At 42.2% G+C, this 14,208-nt stretch overlaps 1 protein-coding gene across 2 annotated transcripts in view; it reads right to left on the bottom strand.

The window, feature by feature from the left end:
* Positions 1 to 14,208, bottom strand: part of shank3b (SH3 and multiple ankyrin repeat domains 3b) — an 80,302-nt gene that overhangs the window by 52,982 nt on the left and 13,112 nt on the right. For both annotated transcript variants that reach the window (XM_049566941.1, XM_049566940.1), the window contains exon 2: positions 10,316 to 10,763. The gene's annotated coding sequence lies outside the window, so the exon portion shown is untranslated. The remainder of the gene's footprint in view (positions 1 to 10,315; positions 10,764 to 14,208) is intronic.

Raw genomic sequence — 14,208 nt, 5'->3', positions numbered from 1 at the left:
CACCACATTTCTGTGATGGAAAATGCACGGTCTCTGGTTATCTTTGTGCTGGCTGTTGTAAATGTGAATGGGTCCTTCAGGTAATACTCAGTGGGAGCAGAGGCAGCTTTTGTGTTGCTCACAGCGGTTGTTTTCCTCCATTGTACTCTGCAGAGAGTTCAGTTATGTAACGACTCCTCAGGACCGTCCTCAGGTTTCCTTCACGACCGATCAGATCCAGGATGTTCAGGTCCGATTTTGGCTCCACATCATTGTCTTGCGCAGAGGTGAAATTCTCGTTCGACTCAAGCAGCGGGAGGCTTCATCCTGAAATAACTCGGGGTCACCATTTTGATCATTTCCCGTTTTTGTCCTGAGCAGAGCCGCTGTCCTCCCACACAGCCTGAACAACACAGCAGCCACGATCATCTGGAAATAAGACTCTAGCTGCTTTGGTGTGTTTGCCCACACGGCTCTGAGAGGCCGACCGTGTGTCCTGATGGGAAGCTGGTTTATATTTTAATCATCATTGGTATCAATGAGTCAGTTGACTGCTCAACATTCAAATATCTGACCCCTTCGCAAAAAATGTGTTCTTATCAAGAATTTACTCACGTCTAAAATTGGCTTTGCAACAACTACAGTTCCTGATTTCATGAAGCTAAAACTTGATATAAAAAATGAAAAAATTAATGGACCATTCATCAAAAAGAAAAAGAAAGCCACAGATGAAGCTAAAAGGTAAAAAATGAGTTTGGATGTTTTTTATGTGTCAAAAATTCCATCAGCCATCAAACTACATAAAAATTAGATATTGCAGATTTTAATTTACAAAGTATAATATCTATTTATCATCATTCTTGGTGTAATTCTGGTTTAAATCATGAAAAGATGCAGAAGACGTCCTGCCATTCGTCCTCTTGCATAATCCAGACACACTGAGTGTTCCTCTATAGTGAGAGCAGCGTCTGTGTTACCAGCTGACAATGATCACAGTCTTTGTGCACGCGACGTGATCGGGATGAAAAAAATCAGTTTCACGGACACAAGAAGTGAGAGAAATGTCCTCACGGAGCAGGAAGGAGTCTGATAGTGGAATCTTTATTTCCAACTGGCTATAATTCATGTGGTGGGTATTGTCGGCAGACGTGCTGTATAACTGTGTTGAATAATTTTATGTTATGACCATTCAACAATGGTCTGCAGCTTGGCAGGCGTCTCGTCTAGGTGTCATAGGTTTGTCCGTTCTGGGCTGCTGTAGACACAACATGGCTGACTCCACAGAAGAGGAGCCACTCCATATGTAGATATGAGCGGCTCATTATCAGGTATCGAAAACATAATTATTATTTTCAGGTGATTATACACAAAAGAAAATATAGTTGTAAATATCATATTCCATTTCTGCCAATCAAACCCCCAAAATCCTCCACACTGGAGCTTTAAGTAAATGTAAGCATGAATCATTGGAGGCAACAAAGACCTGAAGTATTCAACATGTGCACGTAAGCATTCAGGGGATCACCAGCGTCAGGTTCATCCTCGCGTTCCAGCGAAGGCAGAAAAGCTTATTCACTTCTTCTTCAAACCAGATAAAATGAATCAAGGTTTCTGTGTTTGTGTTCTTCAGCCAGCGAGGAGTCATTTGCACTTGTTAAAGGCTGAGATATAAAAACACTTCTGAGACCTTAAATATCCCTGGAACTCAGCGAATGTGAAGATGAAGAGGTGGAGGAACCGGCAGAACCAGGTCTTAAATTAGGCCGTGAACACAAGCAGGGATGAGCTCATAGTGTCATTATCTGGAAGCTTAAGGGACCTCGTGTTTCGCTGTTTAGCTTGTTAAAGCTGGTGTAGGCAGAAATCTGCAAAAGGCATAAAAAAAAGGCAGAATATGAAAACACGCCCTCCTCCTGCAGCTCTCTTCTCTCTGTCCTCAGCCCCTCCCACCAGACGACCACAGGCATGTGTACGCACTTCATACAGTGACCCAGTGTTTCCCATACATTGATTCATTCCAATGAGCTGCACACAGGTCATTCACTCAGCCCCTCTCTGCCCCGCTCTGACCACAAATGAGTCAAGAATTAGCTGCTAGCTACCACACGCTCTCTCCGCCTCACCCTCTGCTGCTGTGGGCTGCTTCGCCATGAGTAGAGCGAGCAGCAGCTCAGGAGACAGACCTTCAGTCGGCCGTTGTAGCAGCTCAAACTTGCGCAAACCCCCCAGCATTGGGTGTCACAGCGGGCTGGTGTCCAGCAGCATCTAGTCTGACTGTGTAACAGCAGCAACAGAAAGTTTGCCGATCCAGCAGGGAGTCGGGCTGTCCGGTCCCCTCCGGAGCTGGGGTTTCGCTGGCTGGATTCAAGTTGCTGCTGCAGCTGACTGGGGGTCTGTCTCCAGAGCTGCTGCCTGCTCTTGTCCTGGGGTCTTATTTGTAAGCATTGCGTACGCACCAAACAAGGCCTGAAAGAGGCGTACACCACTTCCCACGCAAAAGTTGTGATTTACAAAACAGACGGTGAAAAGGAAGCCTGATTGTGGAAATTGTCTAATAGTTTTTGTGCACGCCATTGTTGGCTTTTGTCCATTTCTACATTTTTAGTAGGGATGGGCAGCACAAGCAAAAACACTATTCGAAAATTGTGGCAACTATTCGACAATTTTTCGAATTGTCGAATACATGCTCAGCATGTATTTTTCACATCGCGGGGGTTTTTCACGGACATTTTTACAGGAAACTACAACGCGGAAGTGCGCTCGACTACGAAAGCCCGAATGACTGCGGACATTCCTCGCGGAGTAGTAGTCTCTGCATGTTTCTCCTGTTTGTAGAAGAGCATCCAACTAGCTGGTAGCCCATCTCACACCGCTGTAGCAATCCTATACTGCCCTCGTGCGGTTAGGAGCTGAATTGCATGTCAAATAAAGGGGGGGAATAAGATGGCGAATAGTAATCGTCGCATTAAAAAATCGATTTTTCAAAAATAAAACGACTATTCAAAATTCGAAAATCATGACCCATCCCTAATTTTTAGTATGGATCCTACACATTGTTGTATAAATGAGACCCCTGGTGGGGTGGTGTGTAGCGGCGGGGAGTGAGGGGGAGTTCACAGTGTGACTTAAGGCTCTCGCTAACATTAGCTACATAAACGTGAACATGAAGCTGCAGCCATGAGCCTTTAGCTCCAGTTAGCAGAAGGCTAAACAGTTAGCAACATTTTCTCTCCATCTCCATTTTGTTTGTCAGACTCTCTTTTGGATTCTCCTCAACCGAAGTTGCTGAACTCAGACTTTCAGCATCTGAAGGGACATGTTCGCACATCTGCATTTTCACAACAGCCAATAGGAACGCCCTCTCTCTGAAATGACCTGTGATAGGCCAAAGTCTCCCGTCACAGGTTGGATTTTCTAAAGTCTGAAAACAGAGCAGGAGGAGGAGCAGGAGTCTAGTTTTCTCTCAGAACACTTGAATTACAACATGCTCAATGGTTATTATGGGATTTTTGCCAAAAATAAAACTGCCTACCCCAGCTTTAAATTTAAGCAGTTTATTTTCCATAATGTCGAGATTATGATTTAGTGGTATTTTTTTAAAGAGGCTGCAGCTCCATCAGGATGCACCAACAGGAAGTCACAGTTCCTATTCTAATCTTTACATATTATCCACTGAAGTGATTCCAACCTGTTCTCATTCCCAAGTCATCAAATACCACTGCGTGGTCAGTAATTTCTGGGTCAGACACAGACAAGAAAAGGCGTCAGTTTGAAATGCCACTGGAAAACAACGGTCGGGAGGGGAAGTGGATGGGTCCGACAAATACCTATGCGAAAATAAAAATGCCTTCCTCAGCTTTAACTACAAATGTGCAGCAGTGGAAGAAGTACTGAGACCTTTTACTGAAGTAAAAGTACCACAGTGTAGAAATACTCTGTTCTGCACATAAAAGTACAAAAGTTTTAGCATCAAAATATACTTAAAGTTACTTAAGTAAAATGACAAATTATGCAGTATGGCTCATATCAGAACAATATATATTATAACATTAAATTATAATTATTGATGCATTAATGTGTTCATCACTTTAATGTTGCAGCTGGTGAAGGTGGAGCTCATTTTTATTTCTTCATATTTTATATATACAGTACAGGCCAAAAGTTTGGACACACCTTCTCATTCAATGCGTTTTCTTTATTTTCATGACTATTTACATTGTAGATTCTCACTGAAGGCATCAAAACTATGAATGAACACATGTGGAGTTATGTACTTAACAAAAAAGGTGAAATAACTGAAAACATGTTTTATATTCTAGTTTCTTCAAAATAGCCACCCTTTGCTCTGATTACTGCTTTGCACACTCTTGGCATTCTCTCCATGAGCTTCAAGAGGTAGTCACCTGAAATGGTTTCCACTTCACAGGTGTGCCTTATCAGGGTTAATTAGTGGAATTTCTTGCTTTATCAATGGGGTTGGGACCATCAGTTGTGTTGTGCAGAAGTCAGGTTAATACACAGCCGACAGCCCTATTGGACAACTGTTAAAATTCATATTATGGCAAGAACCAATCAGCTAACTAAAGAAAAACCAGTGGCCATCATCACTTTAAGAAATGAAGGTCAGTCAGTCCGGAAAATTGCAAAAACTTGAAATGTGTCCCCAAGTGGAGTCGCAAAAACCATCAAGCGCTACAACGAAACTGGCACACATGAGGACCGACCCAGGAAAGGAAGACCAAGAGTCACCTCTGCTTCTGAGGATAAGTTCATCCGAGTCACCAGCCTCAGAAATCGCAAGTTAACAGCAGCTCAGATCAGAGAGCAGATGAATGCCACACAGAGTTCTAGCAGCAGACCCATCTCTAGAACAACTGTTAAGAGGAGACTGCGCGAATCAGGCCTTCATGGTCAAATAGCTGCTAGGAAACCACTGCTAAGGAGAGGCAACAAGCAGCAGAGATTTGTTTGGGCCAAGAAACACAAGGAATGGACATTAGACCAGTGGAAATCTGTGCTTTGGTCTGATGAGTCCAAATTTGAGATCTTTGGTTCCAACCGCCGTGTCTTTGTGAGACGCAGAAAAGGTGAACGGATGGATTCCACATGCCTGGTTCCCACTGTGAAGCATGGAGGAGGAGGTGTGATGGTGTGGGGGTGTTTTGCTGGTGACACTGTTGGGGATTTATTCAAAATTGAAGGCACACTGAACCAGCATGGCTACCACAGCATCCTGCAGCGACATGCCATCCCATCCGGTTTGCGTTTAGTTGGACGATCATTTATTTTTCAACAGGACAATGACCCCAAACACACCTCCAGGCTGTGTAAGGGCTATTTGACCAAGAAGGAGAGTGATGGAGTGCTGCGGCAGATGACCTGGCCTCCACAGTCACCGGACCTGAACCCAATGGAGATGGTTTGGGGTGAGCTGGACCGCAGAGTGAAGGCAAAGGGGCCAACAAGTGCTAAACACCTCTGGGAACTCCTTCAAGACTGTTGGAAAACCATTTCAGGTGACTACCTCTTGAAGCTCATGGAGAGAATGCCAAGAGTGTGCAAAGCAGTAATCAGAGCAAAGGGTGGCTATTTTGAAGAAACTAGAATATAAAACATGTTTTCAGTTATTTCACCTTTTTTTGTTAAGTACATAACTCCACATGTGTTCATTCATAGCTTTGATGCCTTCAGTGAGAATCTACAATGTAAATAGTCATGAAGATAAAGAAAACGCATTGAATGAGAAGGTGTGTCCAAACTTTTGGCCTGTACTGTACATTACTTTATATACAGTATTGCTGTAATTTTCCACATTCACTGTCCACCATTTTGGGTCTAAATTTTGAATGTAACAATCCAACAGTGCAGTGCATCACATTTCATTCCAGTCATTTTTCTCTACACCTGTCAGTGATGATGCAAAATCAAAATTCATAGGTGTCCGATATCTTGTGTACTATTGAGCGTATATCATAACACAAATAATTTATATAACACTTTTTAAAACAGGTGTTGCAAAGTGCTTCACAAGAATCATGTTAATCTTAAGAAGTCCTCCAGCTCCAATATTTTGTCTTTAACTTCCTGTCTACACAGGAAGTGAGAATATGACCAGTATCATAATGTAACATACAGCGAAGTGAAGGACTGACTTTTCCCCTACAACAGTCAGTAGACGTCGAGTAAACACTGACAAACATCGTCTGGCATCAGATCATTCTCCCACACAGCTCCTGGGATCAGCTGGTCATGTTATTGTCAGAACCGTCATGGTGACTGATCAGAATGTGTTTGTGTTTTATAACAATATGATGTAACAGACGTCGTATGAGTGGACGTTCAGAATGTGTTAATACTCCATCCCAAGCTCACACTGTCACAGTCATGACATACGTTACAAACAGTTTTCCACGATGTAGACCGTAGTTACTCAAAGTGCGGCCCACGGGCCAATGGCGGCCCTCAGAAACATTCTGTGTGGCCCCCGAACGTGACATGAAATCTATGCATTATATTTTAATCATCCACAGTCCGTCTCAATACTGTCAGCAGCTCACATTTAAGACACTACTCGGCAACAAGCTGCAACCCCCAGGGCTGAAGAATAAAGTGCCAAAAACTGCAGTTCCTCTAATGTCCACTTGAGGCTGACTCCAAGAGCGAGTCAATCCCCGTCATGTTAAAACTTTGCCAACTAAGCTAGAAGCTAACGTTAGGATTATCTCCATCCTCTCATCCAAACACGGTCACTTCTGACTCCAAAAACAACCAGGTCTCACTCCGAAATCATCGAAAAAACGGCGCTCGGTTGGTGACTTCCAGCTTCAGACACAGACGAAAGAAGCTGTTCTTTCATGCCGGCATGATATGCAGCGACGTTAGGGGGAAACCAGCGGTACAACAACTAAAGTTAAGGTGGCAGATGTCCGAGTGGGGTGGGCAGTAGGGGTGGTGGATGGGTCCAGCAACCACCAACTTTTACGCGGGAGGCCGGTGTTCACTTCCTGTAAGATTGTAAAGCCAAACCATTTTATTTTTTCCCTAACCCAACCACGTACATGTGTTGGCTATACTTAACCACGTGTGTTTGTTGCTGAAGGGAAAAAAAATGCCAATTTGCTGTGTTGTACCGACATGGTGCTTTTATTTTGAAAGAGACTGTATCAAACTGTACATTTCCTGTGAAAACAGAAGTGTATTTTGAAAACAGACAATGCATGTAACAGGCTGAAGTTGACACGGCGTCCAAGAACGTCAACAACCAACACACCCAGGGTACCTTGGACGTCATATGTGGACGTGGAAAGTCCATGACCAAACGTGGACATGTGACGAGGTTGCAGTGAGGATGTGTTGCCAAAAAAGCAAGATGGCGACAGTCAATATGCCAAACTCGAGGCTTGAGTCCACGAACCAATGAGTGACGTCACTGTGGCTACGTCTGTTACTCTATACAGTCTATGTTTGGCAACTGCGTCAAACTGCACCCCTCTAACAAGTGTCTGTCAGGTTAGGCAACCACTGGCACCTCACAAGTGTCACAGGAATTACGTTCTGTCACAGTGCTGCTCTGAAGTCAGCCATCTTGGTGGTAAATTCAGCAGTTTAATGTGAGAGTGAGATATGTGCATTTATCCTTCAGTCACGTGCTGGCTCCATAAATTGGCACTTTTCATCAAAACTTAAAGCACCCCTGACACAGACAGTGTTAAATAATAAAATATTGGATTATATAACTGGGTGAAGAGGTGTTATGTTGCTAAACCAGATTCCAAAACAACAAAGTAAAAATCAGCGGGTTTAGTTAAAGTTTTAAATAATATTTGGTCCAGTTTAAAAGGTCCAGTGTGCTGGATTTAGTGACATCTATTAGTGAGGTAGCAGAACTGAAACTGTGTTAAGTGCTGTAAAGTTTAGTTCAAATCAAACTTTGTTTATATAGTTGATTCAAAACACACATTAAACACACATTAAACATGGCTTAATAGAGACAGTTTCAAACACAAATCAGCTTCACTATAACTCGCAGCATTCACAGACGAACACTTGTCTTTATCTGGACACATTTTCCCCACAAATACAACATGCTAATGTTATTAGCACAAGCCTATGGCATTTTACATTGTATAAATTAGCCTAGCAGCTAGTGATCTTTTCCTCTTCTCATATAAATACAGCGACAACAGCAACAATGCAACGGCACATAACTTGGCTCCATTACAGCTCACAACATTCACTGACAAAACAACTGTCTTATACTAAACACGTTTTCCAAACAAATACAACATGCTAACGTTATTAGCACAAGCCTATGGCATTTTACATTGTATACTGTACATTAACCTAGCAACGAGCGGAGATTTCCTCTGCTCGTGTTTTGAACACACCTCCATTTTCACAGGTTTCACAGCCTGTCCCCCCGTCGCAGGAAATAATGGATTAATCCTGGAAAGCTGTTGATGTAGCACTTTTCTCCGTATGAGAGTAACACAGCGATTATTCGACCTATGAGAATTTGGTCGGATGAGAGCATAACGACCAAATAATCGACTCGTCGACCAGGAGACTACAGCCCTAGTATGTAGATTTAAACGTCCCATTCTGAGGTAACAAAAACACGACTAGTCTTATTTTCAGCTGATTATACACTAACGAAAACATACTTCTTATATCATATTCAATTTCTGCCAACAGATGCCCCTAACCCCACACACTGGACCTTACAATAGAGATATTTTTTTTACTTTCAAATGATCAAACCCAGACAGTGGTGGAGGGAGTATTAGATCCTTTACTTGCGTAAAAGAACTAATGCCACAGTGTAAAAACACTCGGTGGTAAAAGTAAAAGTCCTGCATTGAAAATGTTCCTTCAGTAAAACTGTGTAAGTATTATCAGTAAAATGTAGTTAAGTCTTACAAGTACCAAACTGACTCTTATATTATCATATCTGATCTCATTAGATGATTCTGACTCATGCATTTATGTAAAAGCAGGTTTTAAGTGTTGGAGTTGTTTGAGGTGGAGTTCAGTTTGAACTATTAACTACTGATTATTTTCTCCATCAATCGATATCTTCATTTCTTTGTTAAGAAATTAGGAGAACATTGAAACCATCAAAGTGAAAATCAGCAGGTTGTTAAGAGTGTAAATAATGTTCATAACCTGTACAGATAAGTTAAACATCCGAGCTCTTAAAAAACACTGAGCTAATTTACTGCTGCGACATCAGCGACGCTAGTTGAGCTGGTCGTGACCGAGTTGAGGTCAGTCGGTAACTTTGCTCCAGTGATGCTCTTTTTTTTTTATCTGACATCTGCTCATGTTATCAAGCCTTATGACTAAAGGGTTGCAAAATACTGGGAGGATTCAAGGGGGGAGTTTTTCATGGGAAGAAGATTTAAAGTCCAACAGGCTCAGTTGAACAGGTCTGTTCTATTCCTGCTAAATCAGAGTTTAGGTTCAAAGTAGTCTCAGTGTACCTGAGTCCAACACTGAATATAACATTAATAATTAAATTACTCACTGCATCCACTTTTCATAATGTCTGATATGATGTGCAGTGTGTACAACAGTGACACATTTCAGAATATATTCTGATAAAGTGAAATCAAATGAAATAAAAATTAACAGAAATTAATTAGACATTATGGGAATTAACAGGAAGAAAATGTAAATGACTGAATCTATTGCTCAGGCTATTTTCTATGTCATATGTAAATGGAAACAAACATAATTTTGCTTTCAGGCCTTCATCATCCTCTCCATGGTCTTCCTCCGTGTCAGATTTTATGTGTGTTTCCCAACACATAAGTTCAATATTGCACAGAAGGGTTTTTATATTGAAATTGTGGAAATATATCTATTTGTCACAAAAAATATTGTTTATTTATTTATTTATTTATTATAATCCTTCTTTTTTCACCTCATGAAATTATTTGTTTATTTATTTTACAAAAAGCTCAACTTCCCGCGTATGATGTCAGAAAATGTACTGAAAATTAACCAGAAATTCACAGAATTTTCAAATATCATTTTAATATTCACTGACCGCATTAAAAATGTGAACGAGTGTTTCCAACCTTGATGATATATTGGAGGCTGTGTGAACCAATCAGGGCCAAGACTTTGACTTTCATAGAAACCAGACGGAAACAAAACAGGAAATGGAACAATTAAAAAAATGCTGCTCATCTTCGGGTCCTACATTAACTGATTTTACAGGAACCACCATCCTGTGGCGTCCTACTTTAATTTGACTGACTGGTTCTAGATCCATCCCAGTTTAGTCCCAGTAACCCCAACACTTCCAGTAATAAAGATAAGAGTCACTCACCTATCGTCAGCAGTCCCATCAAACTTTTCCAATGGCCTTTACTGATTTCTACTGGTCTCTTCTGGTCTGTCCTGGACTGGTCTGATCCACTCTACAGAGTCTGACTGGCTTACTGGTCCGGTACTGGTTTGGCTTCTGGTTCTGGTCCAGCCTGAGGTGCCAGGTTCTTGTGTCTCTGGTTGGGTTCTGATTGGTTGGACCTCTGGTGGACTGTTGTAATCCTGTGTGTAGTGACAGTAGTGTCAGAGTGAGTAGTTTCTGCAGCAGATGAAGTAGTTTCCTCAGATGTTGTAGTTTCCTCTCGTAGGATGAACAGAGTCCGCAGTAGTTTTACAGTAAACGGTGAGTTCGTTACTGAAGTCTAACTGTAGGTAATGTGTAGTAATCCTGCAGCAGAGTGAGAGGTCTCAGAGTTTCAGATTGTATTCTGGGAGCTGCCCTGCCCATCCTGTAGAAAGGGAGGAAAAGAGGGAGGAAGAGCGAGAGGAAGATGGGGAGGAGGCGGGTGGGAGGTAAAGGAGAAGGGGAGGCCAGGATGTGAAGGAGAGGGAGGAGGGGGAGAAAAAGAAAAAAAAACATGTCAGAAGAGGAGTGGAGGGAGTACAGAGACGACGGAGAGAGCTGTCTTGCAGTTTAAAGCAGAATTGGGTCAGACACAGTTGCATTTTGTGGAGGCCATTTCAGGTTCAGTCAGTTACACAATATGAAGCTGTTAGCATGGCAACAAGGCCAACAGAAGAGACGCACACCACGTTTCTAACTGGTAGTATTATGTAAAGTTCTAAATATTGATCCATCTCTCTCTTTCTATTCTCAGAGGAGTCCAAAAAATATAAAACTGATGGTGGGGCTCAGTGCAGAAGATTAGGATTTACTGTGAGCTTCAGGTAGCAGTTGTGGACTGAATCACTGTCATGTCCAAAATCAGAGACACAAAAATATTAAACTGATGATAACGTGGATTTTGTGTTTGGCTTTGGAGGGATCTAATCCTGACAGGTGGTGACACTAATGAACCAACTGACTTTGGAGTTTTAGGCCCTGGAAGTATATGGATATATTTTAAATTTATATTTTCCCCTACATATGAAAAAAACATCTGTTTACTCAGCTTTTGTTTTACAAAAGATCTCTGTCCACACTAGAGTAACTCCAAACACTCTCCGAACCAGTGGTTGGCGATCAAAGCTACGTCATCGGTATGTCAAATACTGGATGCAAAAATGTCATTTGTGGTGGATGCTGAGGTGATACAGTGACATAATGGCCCCAGATTTCAAGCCCTAAATTATTATTATTATCTATTGCAATTTTCCCTGAATCAAACCACAGATTTTCCAGACTATCTCTGTTTAATATCTTTTGGCTTTGGTTTTTCAGGCACCAAATAAATCCAAGTTCACATGAACACTTTTACAAGTTTCTGCCAGCAGCTGTGAGGAATCTTTAGTCACTGATGAGTTTACTGGGAGCCAGCTAGCTGCTCTTGTGTCGCAGAGCTAGTAGCCTGTCACTGTTCAGGTGTTAGCCTAGCATGCTAGTAGAATGCTAACAGTGGAAGGCAACCAGTAGCATTTGTAGTTGTCATTGTGGACAGCCATTAGCTACTGTATTGGCAGCCTGTTAGTAGGCTCCTGACTGATATTAGCTGTATATTAGCTGTTAGCCTTTGGTAGCCCATTATCAGAGTATTAACAGCTAACAGCTAGCTATCCTGGTTGACTTTCTGTCATGTTGGCATTGTTAGCTATTGGCAGCCTGTTAGTAGACTCCTGACTAATACTCAGTTAATCTCATATTAGCAACTTAGCCATAGTTGTTAGCCTTTGGTAGCCCATATCACACAAATAACAGCTAACATCAGCCTAACTAGTTGTCGTTGTTGACGTTCTGTCATGTTAGGGCCTGTGTCCTAGAGTATGGATAACCAACCCGAGGCGTACAGGTTAGGCCAGGTTTGGACAACAAATCAGAAGTTTTGCACAGGTTTGGCCCACTTGACATGCTGCTGTGTTGTGCTGTGGCCTATTTTAGTGTTGGAATACGTTATTTACGTGACAACGTCTGAATGCAACACAGGCCAATAGTTACATTTCAGGCAGGTGCGTGTGGCATGTCTGACTGTGCGTAACGGCAGCCTTTTGATGGTCATTTACACACTGTCCATAACAATAACTATGGCCATGTTTCCATCAGCCTGTTTAGATGCGCATCTAGAAGTATCACATCGGAAAATTATGATGGAAACGCCAAAATTCGAATTAAAATCCCCTGATTAGCACAAACTAAAATACACTCGCTTTAGCCAGATTTTGGTTGATTCGAAAAAATGTTGATTCGCAAAACGGGGGATGGAAACAGTTATGTTTGAATTAAGTCTGACGTAGCGCACCTCTCTCCATGGTGATATCCACACTCCGGGTCGGGAAGGCGGTAATGCATTTACAAACTGGTTGCCAACTGCCAGAAAACATAGAAGAAGAATATGAGACTTGTTTTGCTTCCGGTTCTGCGGAAAACTCGCGCAAGTTCGTAGTTTTCACCAAAGTCCGTACATTTAATGTAAACACACAGGATTCGTATTTCTTTTGATGCACATTTCCCAATGATTCCAATCACTTTTGGATGGAAACATAGCTTATGTCAGGCAACAAACTGCGTCAGGCTTGGGTCAGGTTCGGACTTAGAAATCAGAAAGTCTGTCGGGGTCGGGTCGGGCTTGGTTTTAACTGTCTCAGACTCGGGTCGGGTCCGGTCAGGAAAATGTGGCCCGAGATGTGCTCTAGTGTATCCACAAAGCATTTTTTCTCAGCGCAAGTTTTGTTTTTCAGTTGCTCTCAATAAGGAGTGATCGTATGTGGCCGCATGCGGCTGCTTAAAGAAAAAGCGCTGCTCCTAGCATCTTTTTTTTTTCAGTGACACGAGTGACGTTCCATTTCTTTAGCTAGGTCACAATTGTCGACAGACATTGGATGCTGTTGTTGAGTGTTGTGCGTCTATCACCGTTCATTTTGTACGCTTGTTATTAACTGTGTTGTCAACCCTCTGTTAATGTAGCATGATGTTAGCTACCTGGCTAATGTTAGTGTCAAGATATTGTTGTCATGGAAACAAAAACTATGCTATCCTGCTATGTGGATGCAGGCACTTAAAACGGTTAGCTCTCAGCAGCCTGTTAATAGACTCCTGAGTAATAGTCAGTTAGTTTCATATTAGCCACTTAGCCGCAGCCTTTGTAGCCCATCATCACGAAAATAACAGCTATCATGATTCCAGCTAACTGTCCTTGTTGATTTCCTGTCATGTTAGCGCTCAGCCTGTCAGCAGACAGCTTTTTGCTAACTGGTTGTCAGATAGCAGCATAAGGCTGGCAGCCTGCGAGGAACCAGCAGTTGACCTTTGGTAGCCTATTAGCAGAGGGCTGCTAGCTTCCTGTTTAGTCAGCCAGTAGCCAGCTGGTAGCCAGCTAATTGCTAACAGCATGCTAGCCAGCTGGTGTGTGTTTGTATGTCTGAGGACACCAGGGTGTTTCCATGGCAACGCAGACAGCAGGAGGACATGTTGGAAACAAGAGAACAATTTAAAAAAAACTTGACAAAGATTAGAAGTTCTTCCTGTGACTCACACTTCCTGTTTCCTGTCTGGGTTGCCAAGAAACGGATGTTTGGCAGGAAAAAGCCCAGAAGCTGGACGGCACTGATAACACACACACACACACAATAGTACTTCATGCTTCTACTCCACGTATGTCTCAACGTAATTATTGTACTTTTACTCCGCTACAAAAATCTGGCAGCTTCAGTTACTGTTCAGATCAAGATTTTACAAACAAAAATATTTTATAACTTCATAAAACAGGACACAGCTTCACAGATTAAACTCTCCAAAAGTAA

This window comes from Epinephelus fuscoguttatus, linkage group LG22 (assembly GCF_011397635.1).
Source record: "Epinephelus fuscoguttatus linkage group LG22, E.fuscoguttatus.final_Chr_v1".
NCBI lineage: Eukaryota > Metazoa > Chordata > Actinopteri > Perciformes > Serranidae > Epinephelus > Epinephelus fuscoguttatus.
Note: the sequence above shows the minus strand (reverse complement) of the source record. Positions and strands in the feature narration are given on the sequence as shown.